The 21,438-nt window shown below is 41.6% G+C and overlaps 1 protein-coding gene across 1 annotated transcript in view; it reads right to left on the bottom strand.

Moving 5' to 3' along the window:
- SYTL5 (synaptotagmin like 5) overlaps positions 1 to 8,679 on the bottom strand; it is a 93,465-nt gene extending 84,786 nt beyond the window's left edge. The window contains exon 1 of the mRNA XM_050915035.1: positions 8,620 to 8,679. The gene's annotated coding sequence lies outside the window, so the exon portion shown is untranslated. The remainder of the gene's footprint in view (positions 1 to 8,619) is intronic.
- Positions 8,680 to 21,438: the final 12,759 nt, after the last annotated feature.

The following is a 21,438-nucleotide window of genomic DNA, read 5'->3' as shown; positions in this document are numbered from 1 at the left end:
CTGAAGATCATACTATTGCAGTGCAACAAAACCCACAGGCAGAAAGCCAAAATGATGCTGTACTATGCTGTGTATTTATGAATCAACATCCTCAAACTCCAGCAGGTATTAACCAGAGGTGCAGTAGTAATAAGTCAGGTGGATCAACACTGTGGGATTCCTTAAATAGTAACAGAAGAGTTGTAATGTATTAATAGTCAATGCAAAGAATATGGTCATGGTCCCTTAATTTAAGGGTGCCGAAATTTTATAATAAAAAAGTAATTGGCATCTGGCTAATTTAGGAACATTTGCTTGAATGCCGACTCTGACCAATGGAAAGATTCTCCTTATTTTTAGGGAGCCATGCACTTGGCCCATTTTCTTTTTGCACTACCCATATTCCCCAGTAAACAAAGAATATCATACCACAGGGAGTACGCTTTAATATTAGAGGTATTTTCCCCTGCTATTTTAAGTTATTCTTTCAAAAGAGCAAGTTTCTGTCTATGCTATGCAGCTTTTAAAATGAACCACAGACTGCTTAGGTATACTAGGTCCTTCAAAACTGAACAGAGAAACCCACTGGGAGGCAAAAAGAAACTCTTTCTAAACCACAAAATACAGACTGTTAATTGTCACTGGCCTCCTGCTTATTCCCTCCTGCCCCTTGAGATATGATATTGCATAATCCTTCTGCTGCTACTCTTTTGCCTAAAAACTGCTATTTGGGTATGCATGTTAGTATTACAGTAAAGGAAAACACCTTACAATCCCATAAAAGGATGCTGGAATTATTCATCCCCAGGAACCCAAACATAACACACTTCTAAGACCTCCTCTATGTATTTTTAGTGCTTTTCTTCCCAAAATGTTGTTCAATTATCTGCTTACAATACTGAAAGAAGAATGTCTTGCTATGTCTTTTATCCTTTATCATTTACAGGTCTTTTGATTTCCCTCCCCAAACCAAAAAAATAAGTGGAAAGATAACAATGGGGGACCTTACATTGACAGCAAGGCTCAAAATATTTGCCGTAATGAAAAGAAAGCTTTCGGCTTTCTCTCACATAATTTATGCACTAATAACTGAGCATTACTTCATTGCTGTCCTCAGGCATAACAATGTCTGAAGACATTTGCATAGTTATCTAACAAAAAATTCTGTTTGTGAATCAACTTGAGAGAGTTTTCTATGTATATGAACATACACATATTCATTCTCGAATAAAGCTACAGCTTTCATACCATACAGACTACAGTTAAACTCTAATGTTGAACTTCCAAGTGCCTTTTATCATCTTGACCCATTTCACGCTCGCGCTCTCCTCCCTCTGAAGTCAAAGCGATACGGCTCAGCCACCTGCGGGCACGAAACAGACCCCAGCGTGTTCTCTGCCCGCCATCACCGCGTCTCCACCTGACGCCATGAGAGGACAGGAGGGACGGAGCACTCTGAAGCCAAAAGGGGAAAACCGCTCTGTCCTTTTCCCTCTGGCTTCAGCTTGCGCTTATGTAAGTGAAAAGTATCTCCACTGTGAAACCAGTGACGACAGTAAGACAAGCGGCTCCGCTCCATTTAGTGACCCCTGCCTTGTTACTGGTTATTTTGTCATTTGAATTCCCTATTAAAAAAACAGTCACGTCCCCGGCTACGTGAGGCTGCCACGTGGTGATACGTTATACTGTCCCTCTTGCCGTTCCTCTGTTCCTCAAACGTCACAATGAAAAACTTCAACCTGGTCTCATTCCCTCACCATTAACAAGAACCAGAAGGTCAAAAATAAAGGCAGTTTCAAAAAAAGTGCAAGTTTATACATCAGGTGCGGTCTACTTCCAAGCAGAATCAGAAGGATTGTATCAAGTCAAAAGACAAGAGTATCAAACGAGACTTTGATTACTTCTAGCTTTTGAGCATAGGGCAAGCAAAAAAACATGTACGACACGCAGTACTTACAATAAATTATTCCACCATAAACAGCTTGTGCAATTGAAGTTCTCTCTCTTTTTTTGTATTAATTCATGGGGTTTTCAAATTTGAGATCAGTTGTTTGTGTGCTAGTGGTACAAATTAACAGAAATACACCCCAAACTTGCAATCCAAGCTATATTGTCTGATGGCTATGTTTTCAGTATCAAATTAAATATGATGTTGCCCAGATTTAAGGTTAAGAAACAGTTATTGCTTTTCTATCATTACTTTTTCAATTAAAGGGAGGTCAGGCTAATAAAACATCATTTGTGATATTGCTATACATTTTAAGGTGGCATGCTACAGACGTAGCGAGTCTCTGAATTGATCCGCAGTATGTTTAAAATTAAGTTAATGAAATTAATCTATCTCCAGTAACAGCACTGCCTCAGATCAATCTTATCAGAAGTTAACATGTGAATGAGTGCAGAGGTTCAATGAATGAAAGCCAGGATTTTCACAATGGGAGCACAGAAACAGGCCAGAAGAAAGACTGCACTTGTTCAGAAAGAGGACTTTCAGCCAGGTCATTTCAGTAAAGCAGTAGAAGGCAAAGACTTTTAAAACAAAAGAAAACCCACGGCTCTTTTTTTTGCTTTTACCCAGGAGCAAGTCCTTCAATCTTGAGTCTGGGAGAGAAAGAGCAATCTCCAGAAGGTGGCAAAGTGTTTGGAAAACAATTCTACACCGCTATCTTTGAACCGGAGGTCTTCCTCTTAAGTGTAAAAGCACCAAATATAGAGAGTATTTCTAACTATGCCCAAGGCTTAACTCTGTTCTGAAAAGTGAGGAACTTAAAAGTAGTACCTTGTGACTGATTTACAAGCTTTACTGCTGGATGTTGTGCATCTCTGATTCGTGCAGGAGGTAGACTGTAACTGAGTTTCCTTTCCTCACATAAGAGATACACTGCTACTGGAACGCTGTTCAAAGCAGAAGCAGGATTCTGTCCAGGCTTGTGCCTGGACACTATTGAGGCATTGTCCAGGCCATCGTAGATGGTCAATTAAAACCATCTGCAATCTCACTGGAAGCTGAAGGATGTGGACAACGAACACAAATCCTTTAGAACATTTATTTTCCCTCATTTTCCTGAAAACCCAACTTTACTCTGAAAAATGACAACATTAGAAACACCTGTAGCCATCACCAGCATTATCCTCACTAAATGAGTGAGGCGGCTTTTGCAGGTATCAACGGTTCATGTCTTCCGTCAGGCCTAAAGCTGAATGCTTAATTGCTTTTACTTCCAAACACAGTCTTTTCATATTCGGAAACATGGTGTGGCAAACTAACATTAAAAAGTTTGCACAAAATTAATCAGAAGTGAGCTCATAATTTCAATTCAGATATAAACAGTATTACATTAATTATTTAAACACTTAATTGAGAATATGCACTTTCAAAACTCATGTCCCACAAATCATTTTGACATGTTTCTGCTCCCTTCCACAATAGAAATGAAATGTCATCGGCAAGGTCATGGTTCAAAGTGGTTTCAGGGCAAACTGGAAATTCCTGCCAAATCAGAGATTGTCTCATTAAAAAAAAAAAAAATCTTAAGAAAAGGTTTGATCAAGAGGGACTTGCACCTTATCATGGATAATGCTGTTTAAACAATTCCCTTAAAGATTCTCACAATCATAACCAAAACAAACCCCTGTCTAAAGATATTCAGGAAAAACAGGAAATCCAAAGGAATGTTATTTCTAGTGTGAAGTGCTGACAGCCCAAATACTGGGAGAATGCACAGTTAAATTTGCCTAAATGGCCTCCATTCAGGTTCTGCACTTAGAAAAGCCAAAGCCAGACAAACATATACTAATGAAAGCACAGGGTTTACAAACATACCAGCAGCACCATGGCACGCAGAATTCCTCACACCCTAGTCTTTCAGGGCACTCCTAAATCACCCCAGCAGCAGCCAGATGATACTTGTGTTTGCACAGGTTACTCATACTTCTCCACCTTTCTTTGCTGCCATAATCATTTCACAGCAGAAACAGAAAATACCTAGGAGGTATAGCCTTCTCCCTTATTAGTTTTCTGTCTTACCTAATAAATCATTATTCTCCAGTGCATTAATAAATTTTCTTCTCCTGACTGCATCCTACTTGTCCATATCGTTCTGACAGCAAGGGTTTCAAAACTAGACAGGGTTAAAAACAACAGTTCCATTAAAAACAACAGTCCCATTAGCTACGGCTTCATTATTTTTTCCCCTCTAAAACTTAACACTAGTAATAACGATGGAGAGGGCTCTAATCTAGATACAGATGCCAACAGTTGATAGACATTTTCACTACTATATCATCTTAGTCTACTTAAAATATATCTATAGACCCAATGGATAGAAATAGTCCTGGAGAGAAGTATATACTTGTACTTTAACTCCAGAGCATGAAAAAAGTAAAAGAAGCTGTTTTGTTGTTGGCAACTGTGAAAAATGTTACAGAAGCAACAGCTAGTGTAGAAAAAGCTGTTAGAAAAAGTGCCTTCTGCAATGCAACATATCACTGCAGGCAGCCGTATTGCAATTTTTTACTATTAATCTCCAATGTTTTACTATTAATCTCCCAAATGTTTCGAACCTATGGATTTCAATACTCACTTTCATCATATTCCAGTCTTCTGGATTACTTTACACAAGATGAAGATTCCTCATTCCCGATACAAATCTCATGTTCTCACTTGTCCATGTTAACACACTCCATAATGCAGTTAGTACTATTGCTGCACTAATGCCTACAGTGAACGGATGGTAATTCCTACACCAGATCTTTATTTAATTGAACGTATGACTTATACTTCTCTTAGCCTCCTGAAGTCACATGTGTTATAAGCGCCTGGCATCCTTGGCATCATTAGCCTATTTATTATCTTAAGCAGGTTTAATACTGTGAGAATGGGAATTCAGTTCCTTATTTCCTCCATTTTTCTGTTCCCCAGCCCATCAGGCAATAGAGATTTTCTGCAAAGATTCAGGAAAAGGAATGAGGTTTTAGAAGCGATACTAAGTAAATCTCTTCTTAAGTCTGACCTTTTCTATAGTTCTGCAATGCCCTCAGAAGTCAGGAGATAAGCTCAGATTCAACTCATATACAATTGCTCAAAAAGCCATCAACTGTGCCATGTAGTAACTGCAAATGAAAAATACCATCTCCAAATGACAAATGGCTCACTTTCAAACAGTGCTTTCTCCCAGAAATCTGTCTAATAGCAGAATCCTTGGACACAATGTTCCCATGGTCGTGGACATTTGCTTCCATGGTATTCAGATAATACCCTGCGAGTTCCGTACCATACATATAAAAAAAACATTTCCTTCAAGCTCCACTCTCCTGTTCAACCCCTGGAAACGCATTGGTGCTGTATACAACTCCTGCATTGTCCCCATCCCTGTAATATATTATATAAAAACTTGGAGATATTCATGCTGTGAACATGTTTTCCTCCCATCTGCTGATACACTGCTAGGCTGATACACCGTTTGCTAGGCTGTACAGGTGAAAGATATTAGTCTAATCCAAAAGTTACCAGAGTCCCAGCGGAGCGACACTAATAAGTTCAGCTGCATTCAGATCACAAGTTATCCCAACGCATAACGCAAGCACTCCTAAAAGCACAGCCTTCCTCCCGTCAAATGGCTGTGGTGAAAGGTAATCTCATAAGAAAAGCCATGACAAATTCATCTGGAACCAAGACAGAGCAACTGAAAAGAGAACTCATATGTCAACAACGAGGGATGCCCCAGATAATTTAAATATTCCAGAGATGCATTGAAGTGAAGATGCAGAGCAACTCTCCGAAAAATAAATGAATAAAAATGCTCATTTAAGGAGATTCCTGTTAATACTCATTTGTGGAATATAGTACAAACCACGATGGAATTTTGTTTCATTTCTGATACCCATTTACATTTCTAAGCAATACAAAAAGCATACCCAGGGAAAAGTTACAGTGAAAATAAAAAGGTACAGATTAGAGTAATTGAATTATGAAGAAATTTCAGGGCAGGATGAGGTAAAGATAAAAAAACAGGCAAATTCAGTTCCCAAGCAATTGATTCTGCTCTGAAGCTGTGCCTCAGCATACGGAAAGCCACACAGAATGGAGCCACTCGGTCACACCCAGGACAGACTAAGATACAAGCTTAAAAAGACCTTTTTTTACAGCAGAGCCAGGTTATTTGGAACAGGAAGAAGGCAGAAGGCTTCATTGGCATATATTGTATCTATATGTTATGTTCATTGGTATACATTGTACATATATGTTTAGATGGTCCTTCTATATAAACAGATGAGAAAAACTACTCTGAAGTTCCAAAAAGAAATACACACACATCAGCTTCCTGTGCCTACCACAAACATACCTCCTACCTACCGCCCTTGGACCCAAACCCACGCTGTTCTTCAAGGTCTGCTCTTCCAGCTGTTCTTACCTATTCTGCTTTCCTAAGTTTCCAGGCTCTGGGACAACACATCGACACACTCATCCCCGGTATGAAGGAAGTTTGATTAGAAGGCAGAGTAAATGTAGGCAAGGCAATAGCAATAAAGAACTGGGAAACAAAGGGCTTGGTCACAGAGCAATCCTGCACTGCAGCTGTCTTCAGCTGTTGCTCTATCAAACAGATTCCATTCCTCCCTCCCACCCCACAAGACCAAATGTCTTACTAATAGACAGCAGTTAATCATCAGATATGAAATTCATATCTCTTGATAAGGAGATTTAGAGGAGAGAACATTATGTAATAAGAACATGTTTTGTAGATATGCAAACAACTCGATGACTGCAACATCACACTGAAAATTGTTTAATAAGATCCTTCATACCTACTGTTTTTCCACTCCAAAAAATACAGCTACAACCCAAAATTCACACAGAATTTTGGTTAAATAAGCATTTCTTCATCCCAAAAGAACTTAAGATTTCAACTACATTGAAATCTGTAAAAGTCAAAACATTCTAATAAGTATTTCTTAAGGGTAAACATAGTGCTGAAGACGGCTTAGAAACGTTAACATGTTAAACCACTTCAAATGTTTAAACACACTGATATTGTCTGGAAATGATACCCACACTTCCAGCCTTACAAACCACATTCCTCAAACCTTCCTCAGATCTATGAACAGCAACTCTCACCTTCCAGATCTTCACTACAACCACTTAGATGCAAAACATAAGCACAGAGACCCCCTTGATCTAATTGCATTTGGGCAATAACTTATATTACAGATACACAGAAAGCATACAGCAAAAGGCTAGCCATTGATATTAATGAGCCCTTTTACATCAAGAAACCTGGGGGAGCAAAGGGAAGGAAAGAGAGAGTATATGGAGAGTGTGCTCTCAGAGATGACACAGCTTTCCTGATTATATGCCTAATAGAGGCAATAAGGGTTCATTATGATCACCTGTTCCAGCCTCCCCTACATATAGCCCATAAGATTTCCCCATACTAAGTCCTGTTAAAAATAGACCTGCCTTTAGAAAAAACATCCTTGGTTTAAAGTTTGTTTTATGATGAAAGACTTTAAGAATTTATTAGTCTAATGAGTGCTGTTATTTTAAAAAACTGCACACTTTGTCTAGTCTCAGGATGTCCAACTTCAAATTTCCAACACTGGATGTTGTTAAACCTTTTCTCTCTTCAGTAAAGAGCCCATTCCTCACCTTGACACTTCTAGGCAATGATCCAATCGCTCCTTTCTTTTGGATCCACTCAAGACAACATGTGCTCTGAATGGCTTTACAGCAAGGGGCTTTTAAATGTTTTATATACTGCAGTGGGCTGCACCTTGCACACAAATCTCTCACCTGAAGTGCATACAGCAAAACAGTAACACTTGTGCACCTCACAGGTAATTTTCCCACCTGCTCCTCTGTCTTCTCACATTCACGTAATGGGCTGCTCCCTGACTGACTGCTCATCAATCCCCTCAAGCCTTTCCAAAAATCACTAACTCTGGGGTGCAGAAGCCCCTAACTCACTATTCCTTGTGGTACGACTCCACACTGGGTATGCTGAAATGTGTATTGGCTAGCTGCACTCAGTAACTACAAAGTAACCCAAGCTACTTTAGATAGTGGTTCTCAGTCTCCATCATTTACTCCTTTCTTTGTGTAGTCATATAATAAAATGTAAGTATAATAAGTAACTATGTTTTTCAAAGCGAAAACCTGGAAGAAAACTTTAGGTAGCACACAGCTGAGAGCTGATCTTCACCTGAGCGCCACAGAGCCACTCACCTGCTCAGTGACGAAGAGGCCAATTAAGCACCCGTTCCTCATCATCCCTTCTACCGAACAACAACCACAAACGGCATCACTGACGGGCAAGATCCACCACCTTCAATTTTCGTAGTAACGCATAGTAGAAAGCATTACAAAACAAAACCCAACCAAACATGCAAGCACCTCCCGTCAGGTTATTAACGCCAGAAGCACCCGCTGTCCGCGGGGGGGGGGGGCGCCGGCGGGAGGCGCAGCCCCGCGGCCGGACAAGCCCAGCACGGCGCCCCGGACGCGGCACTCGCTCTCCACCGGGACGGCGCCGCAGGCGCCCCCCTCCTCCTCCTCCACTCCCTCGGGTCCTTCTCTCGGGGGTGAAAAAAAAAACACCCAACAACCCACCAAACAGTTGCTGTTAAGAAAGAGAGACTTACCAGGAACCTCGACAGGAGAAGCAAAATACATACAAGCAGCAGCATCGCCGAGGCAGCGGAGGGCTGCTGATGTCAACTCTGCAGCTCGATGGAGCTGGGAGGTGAAGTCCCGCTCCCGCCGCCGCCGCCGCGGGGCTCAGCTCCTGGCTCAGGCACGGAGCGCACGCACAGACCCACGCTCACACACACGCAGGGTACGGACGGGCAGGCTCCCGCTGACGCCGGCAGGTGCAGCCCTGCGGCAGCCAGCCTCGCCCCTTCCCCGCCCGCAGCCCCGCTCTCCTCCCGCAGCCAAGGGCTCCCGCTGCGCTCGGGGAGGGCTGGAGCCGCCCGGGGGTAGCTCCTCGCCCAGCCGTCCCCGCCGGGAGGGGAGCCGCCTCCGCCGCCTCGCGGGCGGCCCCCCGGTACCTCTACCGGCGGCTGCTGCTGCTGGGCAAGCCCCGCCGCCGCTCCTCAGCGGCCGCCCTCCGGCAGCGCCGTGCCGCCCGGCACCGGCGGCCGCCGCCCCGCAGCGCCCCTCGCCGGCAGGAAGCGGCCGGCTGGGGATGCGGGGCGGGACCCGGGGCCGCCGCCGCCGTCCCGCGCTGCGGGGAGCGGGCGGAGCAGCCGGCGGAGCGGGGCCGGGCGGGGGCGCCTCCGCAGCGGCCCCTCGCGCTCTCCTCCCGCCCCCCCTTGGCGCACAGGGGCGCGGGGCTGCCCGCCGGGCCGGGCGGGGAGGGGAGGGGGCCCCGCCGCGGGGTACCACCCGCCGCCCCGTGCGGGGGGCCGGCGGGGCCCCACCCGCCAGCGCAGGTCTCCTCTTCCGGCGGGGCTGGGGAAGGGTGCGCATCCCGCGGGCGGGAGCGCAGCGCTTCCCGTTAGCATCATCTCCTCGTTTTCAGCGGAGTGTTAGTTGCGTGGAGCTGGCAGCTCAGGAGGCGATTCGGTGATTTCTCAGAGTGGGCTTGGAAAGGGGAAAAAAGGTATTTACTTTCCAGTTTTACGATTTTTCAACCATTAGTGAACAGTAGCTGTATCTGTTCTGTGCGCTGGGTGAGGGAAGCATCCACAAGGTAAAACAGTATTTAAGTGTATAGTAAAAGGCACTTGTCGTAGCTGTCATCCCTACAGCTATATACAATAGTTCTCAAGCTTTACAACCATCACTTTTAATGGTTCAAGCTAGATTTATCAAAGAGCTACAAGTGTGACAAAATATTCCAAATTTCAAAAGTAACCAAGCAAAACAGCATCTTGATTCATCCAGATGAACTGAATGATTCATTCACCCTCATAGGCATCCTCGGGCACCTGAAGAGCTCACATAGCAGGCATCTACGAAAGATAAGGAAACTAATTTAGCACTTACGTGTATTTCCTAACGTGTTAAAATCTGGTTTTGAAACTGGTGCAATAAACAGAGGTAGGCCACATGAAAATACTTAAGAGCTTTTCTTTTTCACAGCTGTAACTGTCTTTAAAAGTGATCTAATTTTATCACTTTCAAAAAATTCCAGTGCATGCAACCAAAATCTCCCGCTTGGCTTTCACACGTAAAATTTTAGCATAAAAATTGCAGTTCATGCACAACAAAAATGTAACGTTACTTGTTACCTTCAAACTCCTAGTGTTGCATTTTTAAGAAACTACAGTGCTTGTATTATTCCAAATGATGCGTTTGTCGGGAAGTTTATATTTAGGAGGTACAATGTTTACTTGGTTAGTATATAAATACAACCCCTTTGAAGGCTAATTTGAGTTTGCTACATGTTATACTCACAACATCATTCTTTGATTTGCTCAGGAAAAGCTGTTGAAGGGATCTGCTCTAAATTAAATGCTCAGGTATGTCATTAGTCTGCAATTACCAGAATAACACACTGGTCTCTATAACAGTGTGAATCATTATCAAAAAAGATACACAGGTGAATATATTCTGTAATGCATGATTTAATTTTAAGTATTAAAACAACAGCTTCAGATTTATGTGGGTTTTTACAGTTTCCTCTTATAAATGTTGTTTGGGGGACTGGTGAAAGGAAGGCCTAATATCCGTTTGCACAGCAGCCCGAGAGCTGAGATGCAGCGTTACCAACCAGGATACCCAAGTACAAGGAGAATTTCTGAGAAACATCACAGACCTTTTGTGTTTCTGTTGGGACAGAAAGCAGCCGCTCTCAGAGACTGGAGGCCCCATATTATTTTGGTAGCGCTGCCCCATACCAATCCATATTTATTAAGTGCCCTTTGTGATCCGTAACAGACCACATGAACCAAGGGCTCTATAGATCAGGATTACAGAAATCTGTAGCCTGTTTAGAAGAAAGGTAAAGTATTCTTGCTATTATTTCTTTGGTGACTTCAATCTCCGTCAGTAACACTTGCATCACTGTAAAGTATTATCCTGCTACAGTCCCAGGCTCTAGCTTTATTAGGAATAACTTGTAGTACTCATGGCCCTTTTCCAGAGTGCTATGGCAACTCTCTTGTCCTCTGGGACAGCGGTTTTCTTCTCTGGATACGCAACCGCTAACTCCATGCACCAGAAATCAAGGAACTTAGACATTTATTGATATCCTGGTTCACACAGCCACAACTCCTTCCAAACGTGAAGAACTTGCACAAATGACACAGAGTTCAGTTCAATAACGTTAATGAACAAAACCTAGTTTGCTTTCATTTCAGGTAGCATTAGAGAGTGCTCTGCAAGCTTTTATTTCTCCTCACCTTAATCTAATCTATCAGTAAATATCAGAAAACTAGGCTATTGATGCAATTTGCTAAACCAAAAGGTTTTGAGTAAGAAATCATGTGGCATGAAATAGAAAAGAGATTTTTTAATAAACACCCATAGCTGTTAACAGTGAGAGCTGCTATGGGATAACTATTTACATTTCACTCCTAAATAACACAGGTGCTAGAAGCAGAATTTGAGAACAAAATTTTAAAAGAAAGCTTTGTCAAGGAAGCTGAGATATGCCAGTTCTCGTCATCCAGTTGAGCACTCCCTGGGTTATTTTCCAAAAGTATAATTGCAGCCACAATGAAGAGAGAGGATTGTGCTTTTTACTAACTCTCATTGCTCAAGGTTTTGAGCTGTCACTTGGTGGAGGTCTTCGTAAAAAAACTAGAGACTTCAGCAATGCCTTCCATCGATTGGAAAGTTAGGGAAGCTACTTCAATACGAGTGTCCTATTTCTGCGTATTTTTTTCAGTGGTTTGAGATCTTGTATGTTCTGCATTTTAAATGAAGAACTTTTTGGCATTTCTGTAAAAAGGCTCCCTGTTCAAATTTTAATGTGGCTTGTGATACTGATGTGCTTCTCCACCGCCACTGAAAAGGGGAAAAAAGTCAGATTTATGTTTTGAAAAAATGCCTGTTTTGATGCACTAATGAATAATAAGGCAAAAGAACATTTCAAGAAGAAATACAGTAACTGCTGCAAACGCAATAGCACCGCTATGTTTCTTTAAATCGTTCATCAGCTCATTCAGCATTCCTTCTTGAAAGAAGACGGATTTATTCAATCAATGTTGTTATGCCTGCTGTTTTAATTTTATTAAAACATATTTAATTTCATTTGAGACTGTTCCTTCACAATTCCCGCTTGATGAGCGTGTGACATATAGGGTTTGTTGGAATTCAACATAACCCTGTCAACTATGGTTTTTTCAGTGTGCATCATAAATGTTCATGAGATCAGTGCAACCAAGTAGTCATGGGATCCAGACCCACCTGCTTTTCTTAGGACTTGGATTTTGTGTTTATAGCAATGGTATTGTGCTGCAAGTCAGAGGTTCTTGTCCCTGAGCTTACTTGTCCCACCATTTTTACTTATGCGACATGAAGAGGTTTTCTTATTACAAAGCCAAGAAACTTACCTCTGAGAGAAAAGTAGTATTTTTCAAGCTTCATTCCAGTTATTCACTGTCATCTTAGCTTTCTCTTCCTCTCCATCCTGAACAAGTGTTGTCAAAAGCAGGACGAGGATGCAGAAAATGTTATACAAGAAGAATGAAGCCTTCCCTTGTACAAAAGGGCAACATTTTGAAAAGGCAATTATTTAAGGTTTTTCTTAATGTTAGTTACTACATGAACAGGAAAATTATATCTCACAGGCTTAGAAATGAAAAAGGGGGAATCAATGTCATTAGCTGTTCTGAGACAAGGCCGTTTCTGTTTCAGCCAGCGAAAAGATTTAGAAAAGCAAGTATTTACAAAAAGCTTTTCAGGGTAATTACAGTGTCTCCTGTTCTTTTTAAAAGAGAAGTTAAAAGCAGACTTAGAGGTATATCAAATACAGCAACACATTTGTACTTCTCTTTCTCACATCATAAAACGAGGACTCTATTTACTTGCTCCTGCTTTTCTTTAGTACATTTAGAAGAAGAATAACAGAATGCACTTATTGGCACCTCACTGTGCTATGTTAAGCCAATATTTCAATTACTGCCTAGAATGAACTCATGCAAGCTAAGAGAATGCTCTTACAGCCCCCATTACTGTATGTACTATTTACTTAGACAATTATTTTGGTGTCAGCTGTGGCATTCTTTGCACAAGCAAGAACTATGCGAAGTAAGAGCTGTAGAATGAAATGCTGCATAAAGAAATGTTCAGGTAACATCCAGGTGCCCTGTGTTCCACAGTGGGACATCGAGACATGTTCCTCGAGGCAACACTGAAGGAACCATGAAAAGAACTTGAACATGTATGATGCACCTGCAAAGCATAAACTGGGAGCACAACATGTAATTTCATCCTAAATGTACTGAGATACTTACCGTTTTACTTCAAAACAGCTAGCTACAGTTCTATCAATTAGCAAATCCATCAGTAAAATATGTGTATTTTTCACAAATGTTTTATTGCAAAGCATTTTAATGGCCTCTACAAAATACAGAAACATTTCATGAAACCAGTTGATTTCCTATATATAAAATTTGTGAGGTTCATCAAGAAGATAGCTCAAGTCACCTAAATGTTAGTGATCATCTAACTAATTGTCAATTGACAAGATTTAGGACTTTCTAGAAGATGCAGAGGAAAAAACAAAAAAACACCCCTAAAATTCCACACAATAGAGAATGAGCAGAAACAGCCTTCTCCTAGCTCATTAATTATTTTTTCTCACACACCTCAACATTTCTGCTGGCGCTGTGAAGAGTTATGCCATTTCTTCTAACAAAATCTCCCTAAAACTCTGTAAGATGACTACACTTACTTTGGCTGAAAATGCATACACGGGACCCTTAGAGCCTGTCAATAATATATGGCTTGCAAAAATATCTAGGGTTTCAGGCAAAACTCTTCCTTCTCCTCTGTTTGCTGTCACCGAACTACTCTAGGGTCAAGATATTTCACCAATGTCTTTGCATCATCTTGACCCACTGTACCACTTCGATATATGCCAACCAGAAAATGAGTCTATAAAACTACAGGGTTCATGCACTGGATTAACATAGTGTACCAACTCATCGATCCTCAAATTTGTCTTTCATCTATGGAAGTATCCTGCTGCAAGCAAAGATATTTGTTAACACCAACACCAACCATTTAAAGCAGGCTTTATATGCCAATGCTTTCCATTCTGGTCAGAAACTGAAAGGACATTTTAGCTCAAATAAATTGGTTCAATTTGTCCTTGACAAGAAAAACTGCTTAGGAAGCGAGAAGCTCCATTCTGCATTTGAAATGAGGTTTGGAAAAATAACTAAGGCGGCAAACTTATATCTTCACAGCGAAAAATACTTCAATTTATTTTATAAAAGAATTCTTCACCCTTTGGAAAACTCAATGACATGGCAAGTCACTAATTTGTCTTTCTTTCATTTGCATTATGTTTTGCTCAAAGCACTTGTGCACAGTTGTAGCCTTATGAGGTAATTTTTACTAAGAGAAAAGCTGTCATCTTGAATGAAGTGTTTCTTCAACATGGTTTAAGTGATTTACAAACACAGCCTGTGTTGCCTTGAACACTTAGAAAGATAATACTTTCTATAGACATTTTTCTATGCAGACATCCAGTCTGCTCTTTGTAGAAAGCACGTTTTCCAAAGTAAGCTCTACTTCTTAGAGTCCTTGGGGCACAATCACGTCTCTCTGCTGGCTATCCCTCCCTTAGCACATGAAGACAACTGCTAGTCCCTGTATTTCCAGTTCAGAGAAGTCCTTCAGTCCAAAAAATTAGTTTCTTTTCATGCTTTTCTGTGGTATGTTGGACAGTACTCTGGACAATGTTTTTTATTGTTTCAGCCAGAATGACGAAAAGGGATGTTCAATGTCTCTTCCCTTTTAGCTGGAATAAATGTTTATTGCCTTAAAACAGGACTGTGACAGAGAAGAATCATTAAGATTTCTTGCTGCTTAACAGTAGCTCTTAGTACAGGTATAGATAGACAATTACTATATAAGAAAGATTATTAAAAAAAAAAATCTTTCGATACCTGGGGAAAATGAGCTCATGTTTGGTTAAAAGGCTACGTTTGTCTAATAACCTGCAGGCACAGAAAGATGAAACCCGCTGTTTACTACTTTTTTCTCTATTCCTCAGTGGTGTCCTGCCCTCTCCCTTGCTCTGCTGCCTGTCTGACCTCTTAGCAAGCCAGTGCAGAAAACTAGCAGAAAGTTACTCAGTTTTTGCTGCTGCTGATTTAGTGAGCCACATCCCCAGGGTGATGTGGAGGGCCACATCCCCAGGCAGTGGAGGACCGGAGCCTCTGCCAGGGAAAGACAGGGTTGTGCTGCTGAGGAAGGAAATTCAGGGGAGAGGGGCTGGACCACTCCATATGCTGGCACGGAGCCTTCACATCAGCTCAGCTGTCCTGTGGTGTTTGCTCCACCTTAAAAGTAATGTGTGTTTGGGGTTTTCTTCCAAACAACAAGAAAAAAATAAGATCACCAAAATGTAAGTGCATTCACGTAACATTCTTGCCAGTTTTTAATTCCACTTCTAGTGGTACGGCATTTTATATCAGCTGTAATAAGAACAATGTCAGGAATGCATCCCAGTCCTATAACGTCCTATTATTTTCACCACAGTAAAGCAAATAATAGCTTAAAAGATAAGTGCTCTGGTCATGGTAAAGAACCACGTTTTATTTAACTTTCATGTAATTAAGGTCTTGCATTCAAGAAAAGGATAGCAGTGTGCCTGCTTTTAGCAGCTAATACTGCAGCATTTCTAAATTATAAAAGACTGAGATTAAGAGGGTTTTATGCATAGTACACAATAACAAAATTCATAGACTAGATGTTTTTAAACAAATACTTTTTAAAACAGTTCTTATTTTTACTTAAATGTTTATACATCATAAAACCTGTTGTCTTCAAACATGCATGTTGTAGGAGTTTTTGGACACAAGCTCTCATAATTTATAATCTTACAGCAGCATTATGATGACAGCCTGAATAACATTTAAAACACCATATTCTGTGCATTTAACGATATTATTTAATATCATTTAACAGGAACAAATGAGGAGTTAGAAACATGTGACCAGGCAGCCTTGGTACACTCTGATGTTTACCCAATAGGCTCACTGAAAGTAATTTTCTTTACCACACATTACCATTTTCAAAAATCTTGATAAATAAAACAGTTGTCTCAGAATTCATTCAAATTTATGAGCCTTCATAGTCATATGAAGAGCCTCACTAAAACTTTATTCATTTCTGGTTCTCTGACTTCGAAGGTTATCCATGTACCTAAGCAAACGAAATAGCAATTGAGAATTTCAACATAGGGATCACACATTGTTCATGAACCGTCTGTGGTGAATTTTGATTTGCAGGAGGAAGTCATTCAATAAATTTTGAACAAATAGATCTGGAACCATTCTAAACTGAACCCAGCCAATTTCTTTAAAAAAAAAAAAAAAGTGAATAAACTCATGCAATTTATTTGCTTTAAGGTATTTATTTTTAAATTTTGATCACTAGCAATTCCCACTAAATTGCCTTGCACATTGGCTTGCTAACATTTTTGGAAAAGTAAAATATATTCTATAATGCTCATTTGACCTACTTGGGAAACCAAGTCTTTTCCACTCACACACACAATTATATACTGAATTTCTAAATTCAGAGTTACAGCTATAATTGGTCCAAAAGATGTTAATATATAATAATGCTTTATAATAGATGCAAAAAATTAGTAATATGTTCTAAATACATTGTCCCTTGCCTTTGACCAGTTAGCTATATTCTCATTTCCTTATCTTACTGGAACAAAGAACACTGTCAGAACAAGGAAAAAAAGACAGAGGATGGAGAATGCCTAGTCATATCATCTGTGCTAGGTCTTTGCTTCATCGTTCTGCTCTTTAGCTGTTCCTGCTGTTCCTGTTTTGTATTTATCAAATCATGAGAAAAATGACTGAAGTGGAACAAATGATAAACAGCACATGTATCTTCCTCTCATGCTTTAAGAAAGTTGATATTCAAAGGCCTTCAAATAATACCTTCCACCCTCCTGCCTTTTTTGTGTCTCTAATTGCCGAGTATTACTGAATAAAACCATGCTGACAGTTATTCTGTAACACTTACAGAGTACAGCTAGCGGTTTGGAGAAACGTGTCGCTTTCAGATGTACGCAGGGAGCCCCGACTGCCGTAATCTGTGGGTGGTAGGTGTCCTGGGCTGACCCTGGCTGGCTGCTAGATCCCCACCCAGCCGCTCCATTGCTCCCCCTCCTCAGGACAGGGAGGGAAAATAATACGGAAAAGCTCATGGGTCAGGATACAGACAGGGCGATCACTCACCAACTACTGTCACATGCAGAACAGACTCAGCTTGGGGAAAATTAATTTGATCTATTGCCAGTTAAAAACAGAGTACGACGGTGAGAAACGAGGACAAAACTAAAACGACCTTCCCTGCAACCCTCTCTTCTTCCCAGGCTCAACTTCACTCCTTCATTCCCGACTCTTCTACCTCCTCCCCGCCGAGCAGCACAGGTGGATGAGGAACGGGGGCTGTGGTCAGTCCATAACAGCTCCTTTCTGCCGCTCCTTCCTCCTCACTCTTTTCCCCTGCTCGAGCGTGGGGTCCCTCCCATGGGATACAGTCCTTCACGAACTTCTCCAACGTGGGTCCTTCCCGCAGGCTGCAGTTCTTCAGGAACTGCTCCAGCATGGGTCCTTTTCCAGGGGGTGCAGTCCTTCATGAACAGACTGCTCCTGTGTGGGCTCCTCTCCATGGGCCACGGCTCCTGCCAGGAGCCTGCTCCTGCATGGGCTGTCCATGGGCTGCAGCTTCTGTCAGGGCATGCCCACCTGCTCCAGTGTGGGGTCCTCCACGGGCTGCAGTGTGGATATCTGCTCTGGCATGGTCCTCCATGGGCTGCAAGGGGGACAACCTGCATCGCCATGGTCTTTTCCACGGGCTGCAGGGGAATCTCTGCTCTGGCTCCTGGAGCACCTCCTCCGCCTCCTTCTTCACCGACCTTGGTGTCTGCAGGGCTGTTTCTCTCACATTTTTTTCTCATTCCTCTCTCTCACAGCTGCTGCACAGTGTTTTTTACCCTTCTTAAACATGTTATCACACAGGCACCACCAGCTTGGCTGATGGGCCCAGCTTTGGCCAGCGGCGGGTCTGTTTTGGAGCAAGCTGGAACCAGCTGTATCTCGCATGGGGGCAGTTCCTGGTGTCTTCTCACGGAGGCCACCCCTGCAGCCCCCCAACCACTGCCAGCACCTTGCCACATAAACCCAGTACAGAAGGTTTGCGCCATTATTTGGGACCTCTATGCCAGCACAGGAGGAAACAAAATGGGAAGTCAGCTGTGTTAAGCGGCAAGCGTGTTGTTCTCTCCCTAGGTAAGAGTTTGCCTATTTCCTAAAAGCGTCAAAGAGAGAACTGTTCTCAAGGACCACCTATTGATTTCATCAACGAGCCTGAAACCCTTTATCTCTTCCTTTGAGGCTAACATTTATATTTAAAACCTAGAGAGATTAATTAGATGTGTCACAAACTTTTCTTAAGTTTGGTGCCAAGGAAAACATTAAAGAGCTTGTTCCAGGAGAGCTCTTCTTCATATTCCCGTCTCCCCCATTTTTTTCTCCTCAGCTTTAATTTTGGAGAGGGTAGAAGGTTTTATAAACACAAAAATAGTGTAAGCATCCTTAAGGACAGGTAACAGCTTCTCCTGAAGTAGTTCAATGAACTGATGAATTACTGCCATGCACAGCATCATTCACTTCTTCAATCTCATTCTACATTTTGTTAGTGCCTCATCCCATGTTCATCAAACACTTTTTCTTCTTTATTGCCAGATATGTTTGGTGGTAGCAGTTGGCTGCTAGCTCCAGCGTGTGCGTGCAGTATTGAGCTTTGACATATAGACAGTAGATATGGACCAGTGCAAGCTGGTTTGATCATGGATTGTTTTGTCCTGTTATGAAAGGAAAAACAAATATATTGCCTTCAGTGAGCAGGTGACCAGTTCCCACAAATTATATTTCATTTTGAAATTTGCATTTCTGCGAAAACTGTAAGGTCTGGAATGTCAGCATTTCCCATGGAATAGAAATTCAAAATGTCAATCAGCTTTTATCCCAAGTGAAATATGTTTGTATAGTTGCCTGGGCACAAGGACATGACACTCTTCTGTCTGCTTCATCCTAGAATAATTTTCAAAGCTTAGGAAGTCAAGGAGGCAAGCGCTCTGCTCCCCTTCCAGCTCGGTAGTTTCTATGTTGCGTAGGAATAGTGATTCTGACTTTCCATATTCAAACGGCTGCAGCATTAGTTTCTGATAAGCCTTTATAAAAACCTCAATCTTAGGGTTGCAAGAAGGGGTGTGACTTTTTCTCTATGCTAGAGTATCTTTCATTTTGCCAGTGGGATTCACAGCTACTTGTTGACCAGCAGAGGCATTCTGAAGTTCAGGTACATTGGGCTTCATGTTCCACAATGCTCCATGCTGGCTGTCAACTTCTTGTCCCCTCCCCACCATGCTTCTCCTCCCGTTTAGTCTGTCTGTCGCAGGCCTACCCTGTCCATACCATCTTCAGATGTAACACTGTCCCTCAATTCTGTTTCTCTGATGGTGGCTTTTCTTTTAAGCCCATGAGGTTACTCCCCGCTGGTTGCTCTCTGGTTGCCTGAAAATACAAGAGTTTTCAGGAGTGCTTGAGAAAAGAGCTCCAAGTGCTCTCTTTTAGTACGAAGTGCCACAGACTCATCTGCAGCTACCTGTTGATGTGTCGCAGCACGTTACAGGGGCCCTGGTCCACCAGCCCTGCAGACCACTGCCCTGTTTATCAATGCCACGGTTTTGCCTGGGCAGCGTGCCCAGGGTGCTGGGAGACACGGGATCTAAGCATGGGAAAGGGAAGGCATGTATTTAACACACTTACTCCCCAGATGAAATAAGGATGCCACCCAACTACACATCAATACCTGGGAAGCAGAAAGCATTCCCATAACAGACATAGCCCTAATGGCCTTCAGAAGCAGCAGCTGAATGCAAAGCCCTGTTGTGTTCATGCAGCTAATGGGTAGAGCATACACCGGCAGCATATTCAGTACAAATAGAATTTTTAATTAAATAATGATGGTGACCTCTAACAAACTTACTCTAAAAATGTGCAAACAGTTTTCCAGAGATTTATAATTGGACCTGTTTGGGTGAGTTTTCATAAAACTCTTCTAACATTTGCTCTTTGGATGGTCTCCTTGCCAAATAAGTATTTTTTTTTTCTTCTAGAGTATAAAGGTGCTAGACTTTCTAAAAATAAAATGCTGTAAAAATTGTCTGTCTTTTTACTGTGATGAAAATAAAATATTTTTTCCTTAGTGTCATTTTAGGAAGTATCCTACCCAGTTTTGCACTAATCATCCAAAAATATTCAACATGAAGTAGCAAATTACATAGACAGTTTTTGACCAAATAGCTGACATTTGGAAGCATTCTCAGTAATTAAATGGAGTCTTGCAATTGAAACTCCTAAACAACTAGCAGCAGTACTACCAAACAATATATAAAAAATAGAACATTTTACATATCAATACAATTCCTTAAGAAACGAATTAATTCTTATTCCTTCTAAAGCTCATAGTACCGTACTTTCAAAGACAAACAGCACATAAATCAAAGCACCACTTAACGCATAGTGCAAGTAAGCATGTGCTTTTAGTTTGTTCCTTTGAAGAGATTTCATTAGATCATTTGCTTTTATCAATTATGATTTTATTGCACGTTTTAAAAATGTGTAGCATCAGAAAATTCTATGTAGTTAGAAGAGATATCTAACTTCAGTAAAATATTGTTGCTTCATTCTCATTTCAAACACATCATATAAGCTATGCTTACAGAAAATAACATTATAAAAATCCAAGTAATATTAATTGTGAAACAGAATTAAAACTTCCTATTTATTCATTTATCATATGTCATAACACTAATGTTAAAGTTTTGGATCATTTAAGTGGGTAAGCCACTACAGTGGGTGCTATGCAAACTTACTAGCACTGGAAAGTTATTCTACCTTGATGTAGGTCTTAAACACGGACTACAGACAATAAATATTTAGGGCATTTAACAGTGGCAACTGGTCAAGGTTAACCCTAAAATCGACTGCGTACATTGTTCTATCACAAAGCTCATCTGACAAATCAAATCAGCCTTTAAGGAAGCCAGCATGGACTTGCAATACAGCCACTTCAGTTCGGGACTGAGCAAACGCTCTGCTCTCAGCAGCCGAACAGACCGAAGGCAGCACCGCATGGATGCGGTAGCAGCAATTCCAGCTCCACGCTGCGTTCCACGGGGCTGGGCTAAGCCGCTTGCACAGGCTTGGTGCTGTAATCCTGTTCTCACTCATGATCGCAATGTG

This window comes from Gymnogyps californianus, chromosome 1 (genome assembly GCF_018139145.2).
Source record: "Gymnogyps californianus isolate 813 chromosome 1, ASM1813914v2, whole genome shotgun sequence".
Lineage (NCBI taxonomy): Eukaryota > Metazoa > Chordata > Aves > Accipitriformes > Cathartidae > Gymnogyps > Gymnogyps californianus.
Note: the sequence above shows the minus strand (reverse complement) of the source record. Positions and strands in the feature narration are given on the sequence as shown.